General features: G+C 42.7%; 1 protein-coding gene and 1 long non-coding RNA gene across 10 annotated transcripts in view; one reads left to right on the top strand and one right to left on the bottom strand.

The window, feature by feature from the left end:
* Positions 1–14,539, bottom strand: part of EYA4 (EYA transcriptional coactivator and phosphatase 4) — a 401,807-nt gene that overhangs the window by 189,442 nt on the left and 197,826 nt on the right. The gene's annotated exons all lie outside the window — the stretch shown is intronic.
* Positions 1,774–14,539, top strand: part of LOC130362314 (uncharacterized) — a 32,174-nt gene continuing 19,408 nt past the window's right edge. For both annotated transcript variants that reach the window (XR_008891355.1, XR_008891354.1), the window contains exons 1-3: positions 1,774–1,851; positions 2,395–2,592; positions 8,034–8,161. This is a non-coding gene — a long non-coding RNA (uncharacterized LOC130362314). The remainder of the gene's footprint in view (positions 1,852–2,394; positions 2,593–8,033; positions 8,162–14,539) is intronic.

Here is a 14,539-nt window from a genome sequence, read left to right as displayed (position 1 = left end):
TGCATTCGACTTGTTAAGGGTCCGATCAGCTCTGATCCGATGCAAACAGCTACTACCAGGTCATGATGTACCCCATTCATTTGCATGATTTTTCAACATTTTAGCAGAGAAAAATAGAGCTTGCACTATTGTTTTTTCCACTAAATTCCCGTCCTTCTGGCCAGATTGCAGAATAATGGAGTCCAATGGCAATGCGAATGAGGCCTCACCTGTAGAGCTTAAATACTCTCCCAACACTGCCTGCCTGTCTCTCTCCACTGCAGAGACAAAAGCATACATCCAGTTTAGCCTGTTATCCTGCAGTCCTCACTATAGAAGGAAAAATTCCTTTCTTACTCTAAGGGTAGGGTTACACGTAACTGATCAACGAATAAGCTGTGGATCCGCAGATGATCGACCCTAGAGTGTTCCTGCATTGTCTACTCGTAGCAACAATTTTGCAGGGAACTGTGAGTCGCCGCATGCACGCACAGTGTCCTCATAGACATCATGTTCGATTGCGCATGCGCACATCTACTCGCCGGACCCTGTGTGCCTGCTCGTAGTGGAGGTTTGCTGCTACTAGCAGGCACAGCAGGAGGCACACTATAGGGTTGGTCATCGGTGGATTCACTGCCTAAAATTGCCCTATTTCACTGGCTCCGCAGACATTACCGTCTATGTAGATGTATGTGCAGTCCTTGCGCCGACTGATTCAAAAGGCAAAAGCTACCATACTCTTACTCGTACTGGAAAACGCATCTATAATGTGAATGGATAACAGCTCAATACTGTGACTGGATATAACACCACTATACAGCGAGTGAATACATTCACAATAACATTTAGAGACTAAAGGAGGAGATTAATCAAAACCTATGTAGAGGAAGTGCGGGGCAGTTCGCTTTAGCAACCAATCAGATAGTTTTTTTCATTTTAAAGAGGCCTGTAAAAAATGAAAGAAGCAATCTAATTGGTTGCTATGGGCAACTCCACTACTTTACTCTACACAGGTTTTGATCAATCTCCCCTTAAATAAGAATATTCCTTTAATATACTGTACAATTCCTATACCCCCGTGATCTTGCACACGGCACACAGTTTGTAATCAGTCCCCGGAGCGTGTTCGCTCCGGGTCTGATTACCGGCGACCACTGGGCGGACAGCGTGTGACGTCACGCCTCCGCCCCCGTGGGATGTAACGCTCCGCCCCTCAATGCAAGCCTACGGGAGGGGGCGTGATAGCAGCCACGCCCCCTCCCGTAGGCTTGCATTGAGGGGCGGAGCATGACATCACACGGGGGCAGAGGCGTGACGTCACACGTCGTCCGTCCTGTAGCACCGGAGTACCCCTTTAAGCTTGGACTGTGACAGTTTTCAGCAGTGGTATAGGGGTCAAACTTGCACTCGGTCCCTAAGCTGGGGGCTCACCTACCCCTCTAATCTAAGGCTGACTGCTGGCCCCGACCCATAGTGCAGGAGATGGGGTGAAGAATAGGTAGGTCATACTGTGTCAGATATAAACCGTCACTCACCCCAAGAGGAGAAAATCTCCTGTATTCAGGGAATAAAAAGTTGTATAAATGTTTATGTTTTATTACAAAAACATTTTAAAAAAGTGTGTCCAGGTGGACTACAAGTATAAAAACAGTGGGGGAAATTTATCAAAACCTGTGTAGGGGAAAAGTTGCCCAGTTGCTTATAGCAACCAATCAGATCGCTTCTTTCATTTTGCAGAGGCCTTGTAAAAAAAATAAGAAGGGATCTGATTGGTTGCTATGGGCTACTAGGCAACTTTTCCTCTGCACAGGTTTTGATAAATCTCCCGCAGTGTGTTTCAGAACGGATCTTTCATCAGGACATAAAGATCCGGTAATAAAGAGCACTAACAACAAAACAATAAGGGCATGTTCACACTATGGAATTTCTGACCAAAATTTTCATGAGGAAATTCTGTGCCGATTCTGCAGACTCCTGTTGATCTTAATGCAATGCTGCTGCTCTGTTCACACTATGGAAGTTACGTAGGATCCTGCAGGAACATTGAACAGATCAATCTACAAGGGGCATCCGCACTATAGTGACTGCTGTGCTTACTGAACACGACAGCAATCTGCAGCGGACATTTAGCATTGAATCCAGTGGAGGTTGCTTTAGGTGGATTCCACCCTGAACTTCTGTAGTGTGAACAGGGCCTTAGTCATCATACATTACACTCGATGTAAACCACACACATTTGTGCTGGGAATGGTTTTGTAGTCAGATTTAACATTAATCTATAATAACATGAGTAACACATTTGTGTGTGGTTTACAACAGGAACATTCCCTTCAACTTTCATCCCAGCGTACTGGAAGTTTTTTTAATCCTCTTGGAGTGATTGACAGGTCATATTGTCTTCTTTGTGCACCTCAGATGGGAGTTTGGCCATGGAGCTTGGCTTAAAGGAGGGGTGATCAGACATTTCTATACTGTGTCAGCTAGCAGAGGTAGATGACAGATCTTACAGGCCTAAAGAGCCCTTAGGAAGCCATTACCATGTGATCAGTCACATGTGGGGGAGGAGACAGACCCCAGGATCTGCTGAGGAGAGTCTGCAGCTGGAATATGAAGGTACCTAATGAGAAGGTAATAGGGATGTGTGCTGCCTGACTGACTGACTGACTGACTGACTGACTGACTGACTGAATACACACACACCCCCACACCTCTGCACAGTATGCTTTACACACTTACTGTATACAGCTCTGTACTGTATACTTTACACAAACACACACAGGATACAGAATACACACGCAGCTCTTCTGTATTCTTTACGCACATAACTCTATGCTGTATACTTTGCACACGCCTTTGCACTGAATACACACACAGCTCTGCATTGTATACTTTATACAAACACACACAGGACACCAGTCAGCATTTATCATTGTAGGTGTAAGTGAAGCATTTTTGTACACCTTTTTTTGTGTGCTGGTAATGTGTAAGAGCACCAAATTTATTAAATGGTCGCAGAAATTTCTTCACATACACCATAAAGCTAAGTCTGGGCTGGTGTAGTTTTAGAGACTTTTCAGTGGCTTTGCGCCTTTTTACAAAAAGGCGCAGTTGATAAAACCCTTCCATATCATGTGTTTTGCCAAATTCAGTGGATTGCAACTCAAAATCAGCAGTAATGTGTATACCAAATGACACAAAATGGTGCAGATAAGCCCTGCTTGCGCCTTTTCCAGACAAAAAACAGTCTAAAGACAATGATAAATGTCAGCCACCGTGCATAGTGGTGCAGTTTTTAAAAGGCATCTGATAAATAAAAGGTGGAGTCTAGTTGCTATTAACAACTGCTCCTCTGCGCAAGGTTTGATAAGTCTCCTCACTGTGCAGAGTAGTGTGTGTGTGTGTGTGTGTGGAAAAAATGTAAGGTAGAGCTGAGATAATGGCCCTCATTTACTATTGCAAAGCCGACATGTCGCCTTGCGCCAGAAATTCTGTTTGGGCCAGAATTGTAAAAACCCAGCCTAACTCTCCATTTTGCTAAGAGAACCCAAAAAAGGGGTGTGGTCTCCGAAAAGGGGCGTGTTCCCGACATTTTTACAAAAACCCTACAAATTTACCACATAAAGGTTTCCACATAATAAAATGTGGTGGATTTCAGCTGAGGAAAACCCTACAGATCAGAGCAGGTGTAAATAAAAATAAAAAAATTGGGGGAAAGTGAAAAATGTAGGGAAACCTTAGTAAATACCGTGCAAAATAAATTGTAGGGAATTAGAACCCACAAAGAAACCTACACAAGACTCTTAGTAAATGAGGGTCTTTATGTGGAAACCATAGTAAATATGTTGTTTTTTTTGGGAAAATGTTGCGAACACGCCCCTTTTTCAGGTTTTCTTAGCAAAATGGAGAGTTAGTCTGGGTTTTTTCAATTCTGGCGCAAAATCTGGCGCAGACAGACTTTCTGGCGCACAACCCGACAAAACATGTATGGTTTGCAATAGTAAATGAGGGCCTATGTGTGTGTGTAGAAAGCATATAATGGGGGAGATTTATCAAAACTTGTCCAGAGGAAATGTTGCCCATAGCAACCAATCAGATCACTTCTTTTATTTTGCAGAGGCCTTGTTAAAAATGAAAGAAGCAAGCTGGTTGCTATGGGCAACTCAGCAACTTTCCCTCTGGACAGGTTTTAATAAATCTCCCCCAATGTGCATTGAACTCCCAGTGTATACCATAAACATACCCATTATGGTCTCTGTTCAGCTATATGTCAAGGTTTGCCGTATAGAATAACTCAGACTGCTGTTTTATTCTATAGAGCAGTATACAGTAAAAACAAATGTATACCATGTGGAATATGTGTTTTAACATGTGAGGCTATGTATGACAGATGTGACTAAGTGGCATTAGTCATAGGTGTTTGCTGATGAGTCTAATACTGTGAGAATAGCCTTACACATACAGAATCCTCTCTACCATATACTTTACACACTTATAGGTAGGTGGAGTTTTTACTGTGTATGGGCACTAATAATATTAGTAATGTTACATTATTATTTTGTGGTAGGTACAAGGGGGAGATATTATTGTGTAAGGGGTGCTGAGTGGGGCATTGGGGTAGCAGCAGGATGGGGAGTTTATGTGCAGAGAAAAGTTGTCTGGATATAACTGTAGCTGCTGCTCACTGTGTAGAACTGGTACAAAACTATTATTTGGTGACTGCATTATCAAGAGGTATGCAATCATTATATACAGTTCAAGGCTGTTGTATCTAAGCCTGCTTTCTTAGGCTTGAGTTACATATATGCAGCATCCGACACTGGCGAGACTGGGCAAAAATTGCCACAATTGATGCTAGAAGTGTATCAGTTGTGCAGCATCCGGTGTCCATTGTACGTGATCGCTGAACAGGGGAATGCAGCAAGATCTGTGCCAGTCTGGCGAGTCCAATCATCTGGTGTCCAAACTGAGATGCCGGATAATTGTGAACTGTCCCATTTAAATGAATGACAAAAAAGAGAAAAGACACGCGCCCCTAGTGCAATACTTCAAAATATAATGGTAAGGGAAGGGTTAATATTCCACTTACCGGATGGTGTTGCGCTATGGGCACAACACCTAGATGAGCGTGGGTATATAGTATTATGGAATCCAGAAGGGGTGCTTCCGGCACTGCAGCACTCTATCTGTAAACCTTGATGTACGGGAGTACGTTCGTCACACACTGACGGCTTAGGTAAGACTCTGCTTGCGGTTGTGCTCAGTCCATAAAGACAGGTGCAAGTAGGCAAAACAAGGCACTCACCATGCAGGGAAGTCTTTATTTTCCTAGAGCGGCATATCGGTGTAGACAGGCGGGGAAGGTACAGAGGAGGAGGGGTAACCGGGGCTCGGAGACGCAATAACCCAAGAAGGCAGCCCCCCTGATTACTGGACCTCCGAGTCAGATGCCACCCAGTCCGATGATTCTCAGTCTGGCAAAACCACCCGTGCCTGCAGTCCCTCCACTTTAGGAGGAGCATCAGGAGGGGTAGAGGAAGGAAAAGAAAATCCAGGCACCGGAGGGAAAAGGAAAGGGGTGACATGGAGGGACTAGAGACTACCCCTGTAACAGACAATGTCTTGAACTTGACGGACGTTACCCTCACTGACTATGTCACTCTTGTCAAAAGGGCTCAATTTTGGCTTGTGCCAAACTTTTTCTTACACCCAATTTGAGGTAGACCTGTATAAGGCTACCAGAAAAATAGGTTTGCACAAGCTATTCAATAAATCACATGCATCTAGTGCGTCTAATGTACTTGAAGAAACTGAAGTTCCTGCCACCATTGGTCCCTTAGGTTTTTCTCTTCTTAGATTTGACATCTGTAGATAGGAACACATTACATACATTATGCTCACTAGCAGAGAACACTGAATCTTATGAGAATCTGTCTCCCACAGAGGTAGCCCCTTTCAGAAAAGGCAACCCTTCTAGATTTCCCCCCCCTACCCCAGCAGGAAGTCCTATCGACCTCTTTACTTGGGCAGTTAGTAGGGATATAAAGGCTTTGCTATATCCTCCTTTTAAGAGTAACCTCACAGTTGGAGAAGAGAAGGCCTTAAGGTGGCTACAGTCTAGACCAGACCTCAGAGTCATTAAGGCAGATAAAGGTGGAAGCACTGTCGTAATGACCACCGAAGCCTACAACTTGGAAAAAAAACGATTACTAAGTGATACTGCCACCTACCGCCTTCTCCCATCTAACCCGGTAGAAAAAAACATGAAACAACTCAGAACGTTCCTCAGAACTAGTAGCGAGCGTATCTTAATTTCTCAGTTAACTGCTGAGAAATTAATTCCAAATGCACCACGACATCCTAGGTGGTACTTTTTGCCCAAGGTGCACAAGTCGCAGAGCCGACCCCCTGGACGCCCCATTGTGGCAGGGATCGGCTCTGCGACCGAACACCTTTCCCATTACATTGAATGGCTGTTAAAACCCTTACTACCCAGCACCCCCACTTACATTAAAGACACCGGTGATTTGTTTCTCCAACTCCATGATTTCATTTGGCAGCCCACTTACAGACTAGCGTCTGTTGACGTTGAGAGCCTGTACACCCGCATCCCCCACGATGTGGGTGTACAAGCTATCAGTGAGTTTCTGTCCGAAACCGACAAGACCACAGACTTCACTCAATTCGTATGTGACTCATTGCGGTTCATTTTGACCCTCAATGAATTCAGAGACGGCGAGAGTTGGTACAGGCAGGAGACCGGCACAGCAATGGGCACGCCGGTCTCCTGCACTTATGCCAACCTGTTTCTCGCCGTCTTTGAACGCCGCTACGTGTTCTCTTCCTCCAATCCCTTTATTGGGTTTATTACATTTTTCCGTAGATACGTCGACGACGTACTAGTCATATGGGATTCCACTGAAGAGGTTTTTTCTGGTTTTGTCTCTTACCTCAATAACACCAACAAAGAAAATATGCTCTTCACTGCCATGTTTGGGGGTGACAAATTAGAGTTTTTAGATCTGAAGCTGAAGGTAGTTGATGGGTCTTTGACTACTGAAGGATATCGGAAGGCTATCACCTGCAACACCTTGCTTCACTTCCATAGTTCCCACCCCCTACATGTCAAGAAGAGCATCCCTTATTCTCAGTTTCTCCGTCTTCGACGGATCAATAGTGAATCCCATGTCTTTGAGACACAGGCTCAAGATCTAAAAAATCCCCTTTTACAACGCCAACATCCAGAAGGTGTTATCAACACCGGTCTGGATAGAGCTAGAAGTACTGATAGGTCCACACTATTGACAACAAAATCTCCTCTTAAAGAAGCTGCCAAACATTTCACCTTTTCTCTGGCCAACTCCAACATGAACCAGAATGTTATTAGCGCTATTAGACGCAACAGGTTCCTGTTGGAGTCGGACGTCGATTTACAAGATGTGGTTAAACTTCCCCCATTATTTACATTCAGAAAGAACGTCACCTTGGGCGAAAAACTCAAGAAAGCACACCAAGAATTAGTTCCTCGTAACACAGGATCTGATTGGCTCACAAAATGTTTACCTATTGGCAATCGTCCTTGTGGTTCTTGCCCCCACTGTACACACATGATCACGGGGAAACATATCCAGATAGGGGGCGTTGCACACTTTGTCAAAGACCTCATCACGTGTAGAACTTCCTATGTAGTATATGCTTTGATTTGCCCATGTGGCAGGTTCTATGTGGGGAAGACCATTAGGCAGCTTCGGGTCCGGTTTCGGGAGCATGTTCGCTCCGTTCGAACCGGATCTGGTGCCCCCAGGTTCATCTCCCACATGAACAAGGCACACGTGGGCAAGTGCAGTAATCTCCAATTCTGTGGGTTAGAGAGAGTACTCCCACTTAAATTTGGAGGTGATCGAGCACATAAACTGCTATAACGTGAGGCACTCTGGATTGCAAAACTAGATGCCCTGAACAATTTGGGACTTAATGACCGCAATGAATATAGCGCTTTTTTATGAGCACTTTAATTGTTACCATATTTATGACTGATATATTTTTTAACTGTTTAGTTTTAGTATTGGATTTGTTCACTCAGGCGCACGAAACACTGTGTAACCGGTTACCCCTCCTCCTCTGTACCTTCCCCGCCTGTTTACACCGATATGCAGCTCTAAGAAAATAAAGACTTCCCTGCATGGTGAGTGCCATCTTCACGTCTCTTGTTTTGTATATAGTATTATGCTGAACGCAGCCTGGATCCTCCGGTAACAGCTTGGCTGGCCGGCATGCAGTAGTATCAGGAACAGGAAAAGAAAAATGATCCTTGATAGGCGCAGTTACCAGCAGAGCAGACGACATCAATGGCCATAAATATTTCATGTGGGAGTTTATTAGGCACACAATAGCAACGCGTTTCTTGCCCGGATCGGGCACTTCCTCAGGCAAATGTGCATATCTGCAGATATGCACATTTGCCTGAGGAAGTGCCCGATCTGGGCAAGAAACGTATTGCTATTGTGTGCCTAATAAACTCCCACATGAAATATTTATGAATATTGATGTCGTCTGCACTGCTGTTAACTGAGCCTATCAAGGATCGTTTTTCTTTTCCTGTTCCTGATACAATTTAAATGAATGGAATCAGTTCTTGCTTCATATTCCCTCCGATGCATTTACTGCAGCACCGGAGGGGAAAAAAACTAATGCATATATGTAGAGGAGGCCTTATAAATGCTGTATTATAACTTTTGCGGTCTCTGATATTATACAAAAACACTTATTTTTCCTGTTATCGATCTCTACCCCCCCCCAATCTCTGCCCACCGTCTCTGGGAGAACTGCAAATTATAGATTAAGTCTGAAGAGGGAAATCTGCTAAAAAAAAAATACCATATATAAGTTATGTGGTGGCCAGAAGTAGTTCTGCTCCTCATGTTCACACACAGGGTAGATTATCTGGAAAAGTCACCTAAAATAACAGGTACACTTTCAATAGAACTGAGCTATAATATCACACACAACCTGAGGACAGGTGTGGTGCTCTTTTTCTAATCCTGGATAACTACTTTAAAGTGGACCAGTCATCTATTTGACAGGTCTTCTTTAAATGTCATGGCATTAATAAAAATAAATGCAAAAGGCAAAGTGTCACAGTGCTGGATCTATGCCAATGTCAATACTTTTTACTGCTCCTATCCAGTGATGCAACTGAAAGTTAGATGGGCCACACCTATTGGCCATGAAGAGAAGAGGGGTGTCTCAGTTGAACTTTTGCCTCACTGCCCATGAGCCTTTAGCCATACTATATCCCAGGGTTTCAGGAATCGGCCATCTTCAGTATGCTTCCCTAAGGGGCACTATCTGTTCAGAACCTGTATATAGAACCTTGGCTGTATCTGAAAGAAATACTCGTAGGTTTATCCTCTAGGTGTCTGAAAAGGTTAACAGACCTAAGGCGTCCTATAAATATTGTCCCTAAACTTCAGCATAGTGTTTGATGGTTTATATCTATAATGGCTTTCATTTTTTCTTCTTTCTGCCTTTACTATATGTGCAGTATACAGTATATGCTCCAGAAAAGACATTATACATTATTGTTATAGGGATAGGGTGTTGTTCATATGGTCCATCCCATCATAAATTGTTACAACCTTGTGTCACCTAACTGGTTCAACTTAATGCCATTTCTCAGGAGGTTGTCTTGGAGTGGTCCAAGTTTAGGGCGCAGTTGGCCTTGCAGTCCAAGAAACACTAATATGAAAGACAGTGGAAGAGGAGAGTCCGGGTCCAAGGTGAAGTGAAGGCTGGCAGAGTTAGTGTACAGTCTGTGGTAAGGCAATAGGTTGGGGTCAGACACAGGTATACAGCAGAGTACCGGACAGTGAGCAGAGATGAAGTCAGGTACCAAGCCAGGGATCTACCAAAAAAATGTAGAACACAAAAGGACACCATGTTAGGGCACTATCAAGCTTGGGATCTAATTGATCAGGAAGGGTTTGACTAGTGAAGCTGCTTGATATCCTTGGTGATTTACAAGTACTGGCTGAGGAAGGAATTGGCTGCAGAGAGGTCCACACAGGCAGACCCAGCAAGGGTTAGTGTGCGTGCATGACTGTGACTACACAGTGTGGAGCAAAAGTAACCTGACAGCTTTTCCCGCCAAGATGAATAGTGTGCTGGCAGGCGTAGACCAGCGAAGTAAGGGTGGGTTCACACTACATTTATAGTGTATGGGTGCCGGATCTGGTTGGGAGTAGTGTTGCTCGCGAATATTCGCAATGCAAATTTTATTTGTGAATATCGCATATTCGCGAATATAGCACTATATATTCGGTATTAGGAATACTCGTTTTTTTTTGTTTTTTTTTCACAGTACACATCACAGTGATCATCCCTCTCTGCTTCCAGCTTATGTGGTGTAAAGAAGGCTCTAATACTACTGTGTGAGACTGGCGTGCGAATTTTCGCATACGTGAATTTAAAACGTGAATATTATGAATATACGAATTTAGCGAATATATGACGAATATTCGTCCATATATTCGCAAAATATCGCAAATTCGAATATGGCCTATGCCGCTCAACACTAGTTGGGAGGAGCGAAATCTGGCCTCTCCCATACCCCAGCCGGATCCGGACAGAACCCCATTCATTTCAATGAGACGACCCGAGTCAAACGCTGACTCCGGTCGGCTCATTTTTGCGGCCACGCTCCCTCCCATAGACTTGCATTGAGGGGGCTGGGCACATTAAGAAGTGTGGAAATGATTGAGAGTAATAACCACACGAACCACTAGAGTGCACTTCAATACTACAATATTTATTTATTTTTTCAGAATACAAATATAAATTTCAACATTTCACTCTAAGGGTAACGAAATACTTTGTTCTGGCCAACAGTTATTCCTTATCTATAGCCAAGATATGTTTTCATAGTTATAATGTGTAATTAACCCCTTAAGGACTCATTTTCACCTTAAGGACTGAAAACAATCTTCGTTTTTGCCCTTTCCTTTTTTCTTCATCTTCTAAAAATCTAAACGCGTTCAATTTTGCACTTACAGACCCATATAATGGCTTGTTTCCTTTTTTCACCAATTGTACTTTGTAATGACATTACTTATTTTATAACATAATCTGCGGCAAAACAAAAAATATATATATTTGTGGCATGAAATGAAAAAAGCAAAACGCCATTTTGCTAATTGTTAGGGCTTCCGTTTTCACACAGTGCACTTTTTGGTAAAAATTACACGTTATCTTTATTCTGTAGCTCCATACGGTTACAGGGATACCCAATTTATGAAGGTTTTATTTATTTTACTGCTTTCAAAAAAATTTGAACTACATCCACCAAAATTTGTATGTTTAATAAAATTGTCATCTTCTGACCCCTATTCACTTAAGACACAAGCAGGCTCAGCTCCAATAAAAGAAGGGGATGCTGCCTAATGCACAACCAAAGCAAGAAGTACACCAAATAGCACACACCCAATCAAGTATAACAATCTTTATTAGAATCAACACAAATAATCACATACAACATGTCTAATCAGACAAAACCCCATTAAAAACATTTAAAAGACACATAGGTGTCCTCCCACAACAGGGAGAAGCCCCTAGGACCCCTCCCAGGACACCTGTATATAGCTGTATCCAACACTTCCTCCACACACATGTAAGATAGCTCTATGCAATTGTATAAATACCTAAATACATAAAATGTACTGTCCTAGCCCCACTATCAAATAGTTACCAATATACGACCTGATAATCAGTAATCCCACAAAATATATTATAGGGAGCTGGAAAAATGCAAGAACCAGAGGCAGTGGATCAGTATTTGTCCATCAGGTGTCCTCCTGAACCCTGTGGGTCAGTATTTGTCCATCAGGTGGCCTCCGGAAGCCTGTGGGTCAGTATTTGTCCATCAGGTGTCCTCCTGAACCCCCTAGGGTTCAGGAGGACACCTGATGGACAAATACTGCCCCACTGCCCCTGGTTCTTGCATTTTTCCAGCTACCTATCATATATATATATATATATATATATATATATATATATATATATATATTGTGAGACTACTGATTATCAGGTCGTATATTGGTAACTATTTGATAGTGGGGCTAGGACAGTACAATTTATGTATTTAGGTATTTATACAATTGCATAGAGCTATCTTACGTGTGTGGAGGCAGTGTTGGATACAGGGAGGGGTCCTAAGTGCTTCTCCCTGTTGTGGGAGGACACCTATGTGTATTTTAAATGTTTTTAATGGGGTTTTGTCTGAATATACATGTTGTATGTGATTATTTGTGTTGATTCTAATAAAGATTGCTATACTTGATTTGGTGTGCCTAATATTGTATACTTGTTCTTTATTTTTCCACAAATGGGGCTATATGAGGGCTTATTTTTTGCACCGTGGTCTGTAGTTTTTATCGGTACCATTTTTGTTTAGAGAAGACTTTTTGATCGCTTTTTCTTAATATTTTTATGGTATATAAAGTGACCCAAAATTCACAATTTTGGACTTTGGTATTTTTTTTTTTTATATGTATGCCATCAACCGTGCGGTTTAGCTAACCTTATATTTTAATATATGATTATACCACTTATGATTATTAGTTTTTTTAATTAAATTATTTTATTTAAAAAATAGAAAAAGGAGGGTGATTTTAAATTTTTGTACACATTTATTCCCTTATTTTTTTTTTTACCACTTTTAACTTTTTTTTTTTGTTTGTTTTTAGCCCCCTTAGGAGGCAATACCATGCAATCTTTTGATCAGTGTTACTGGCGCATAGCATTGATCAGTGTTACTGGCGCTCTGCTGCTCTAGCCTGCTGCGCAGGCATGGAGCAGTAGATCGCCGATGGAGTCAAGTGAGGACCCTCCCGTTATCCAGTAAGCTGATTGGGACATCGTGATTCTGTCATGCCGGGATAGTTCTACTCTCAATTTAGACGTCGCAATCAACTTTGATTGCTGTGTCTAAAGGGTTAATGCTGGATATCGGCCAGAACAGCAAAAAATCCCCACATAGCACATGATTTGGGAAACTACACCCCTCAAGGAACGTAACAAGGGGTATAGTGAGTCTTAACACCTCAAAGGTGTTTGACAGGTTTGCGTTGAAGTTGGACGTGAAAGTGAAAAATTAGATTTTTAAGTGTTACTCCAAATTTTTCATTTTCACATGGGGTAATAGGAGAAAATGGACCCCAAAATGTGAAGCCTAATTTCTCCCGCGTAAGGAAATACCCCATATGTGAACGTAAAGTGCTCTGCTGGCGCACTACAGGTCTCAGAACAGAAGGAGCACCATTGGGCTTTTGGAAAGAGAATTTGGTTGGAATAGAAGTCGGGGGCCATGTGCGTTTACAAAGCCTCCATGGTGCCAGAACAGTGGACCCCCCCCCTCCACATGTGACCCTATTTCGGAAACTACACCCCTCACGGAATGTAATAAAGGGGTGCAGTGAGCAATTAAACTGCACAGACGGTTGACAGATCTTTGGAACAGTGGGCTGTGCAAATGAAAAATGTTTTCATTTTCATGGACCCTCGTTCAAAAAATCTGTGGGGTGTAAATGCTCACTGCACCCCTTATTACACTATGTGAGGGGTGTAGTTTCCAAAATGGGGTCACTGGGGGGGGGGTGCTCCTACACATTACTAGCACACAAAAAAAGGTGTAGAAAAATGCTTTATTGAAACCTACAATGATAAATGTCAGCCTATATGGCTGAGCATATGTTTTTTTCATCAGGGAAAAGGGAAACAAGATGCTGCCAAACACTTTTGACAGAAAAGGATCTACTGGTAGAACAAAAGATCAAACGCTGGAATCCAACATATCTGATCCTTAACCCCTTAAGGACCGGGTGTTTTTCCGTTTTTGCATCTTCGTTTTTTGCTCCTTGCCTTTAAAAAATCATTACTCTTTAAATTTTGCACCTAAAAATCCATATAATGGCTTATTTTTTTGCGCCACCAATTCTACTTTGTAATGACATCAGTGTAGATATTCTGTAATGTATGGTCTAGATAATTAGAATTTACAATTCCAATAATTACGGGACATTGGGATTTAAGTACTCACATGTCAATTATGGGGCAAATGAATTATCCCTCAACACCTTTTTTCTGGTGAACAAATATTGCAAATTTTGCAGTAACGCTTTAAAAACAATGTGCGATTTTTCACACTTACCAGAGCCCAAAAAAAAAGTGGACAGGGCTTACAGCGAAGGAGCAGGGGCTTGGCAGATTTAAAGGGGTACTCCGTTGCTCAGCGTTTGGAACAAACTCAGCTTGTGATGTCATAGCCCCGCCCCCTCATGTTGTCACACCACGCCTCCTCAATGCAAGCCTATGGGAGGGGGCGTGGTGGCTATCATGTCCCCTCCCATAGACTTGCATTGAGGGGGCAAGGTGTGACTTCATGAGGGGGCGGGGCTATGACGTCACGAGCTCCCGGCTCCAGTGTTCGGAACAGTTTGTTCCAAATGCTGAGCAGCGTAGTACCCCTTTAACATAACTTGTGCCAGAAATTGTCTCAAGTTATGTCCAA

This window comes from Hyla sarda, chromosome 3, assembly GCF_029499605.1.
Source record: "Hyla sarda isolate aHylSar1 chromosome 3, aHylSar1.hap1, whole genome shotgun sequence".
NCBI classification, from domain to species: domain Eukaryota; kingdom Metazoa; phylum Chordata; class Amphibia; order Anura; family Hylidae; genus Hyla; species Hyla sarda.
The sequence above is the reverse complement of the archived record's forward strand: the minus strand, read 5'-3'. Positions and strand labels throughout refer to the sequence as shown.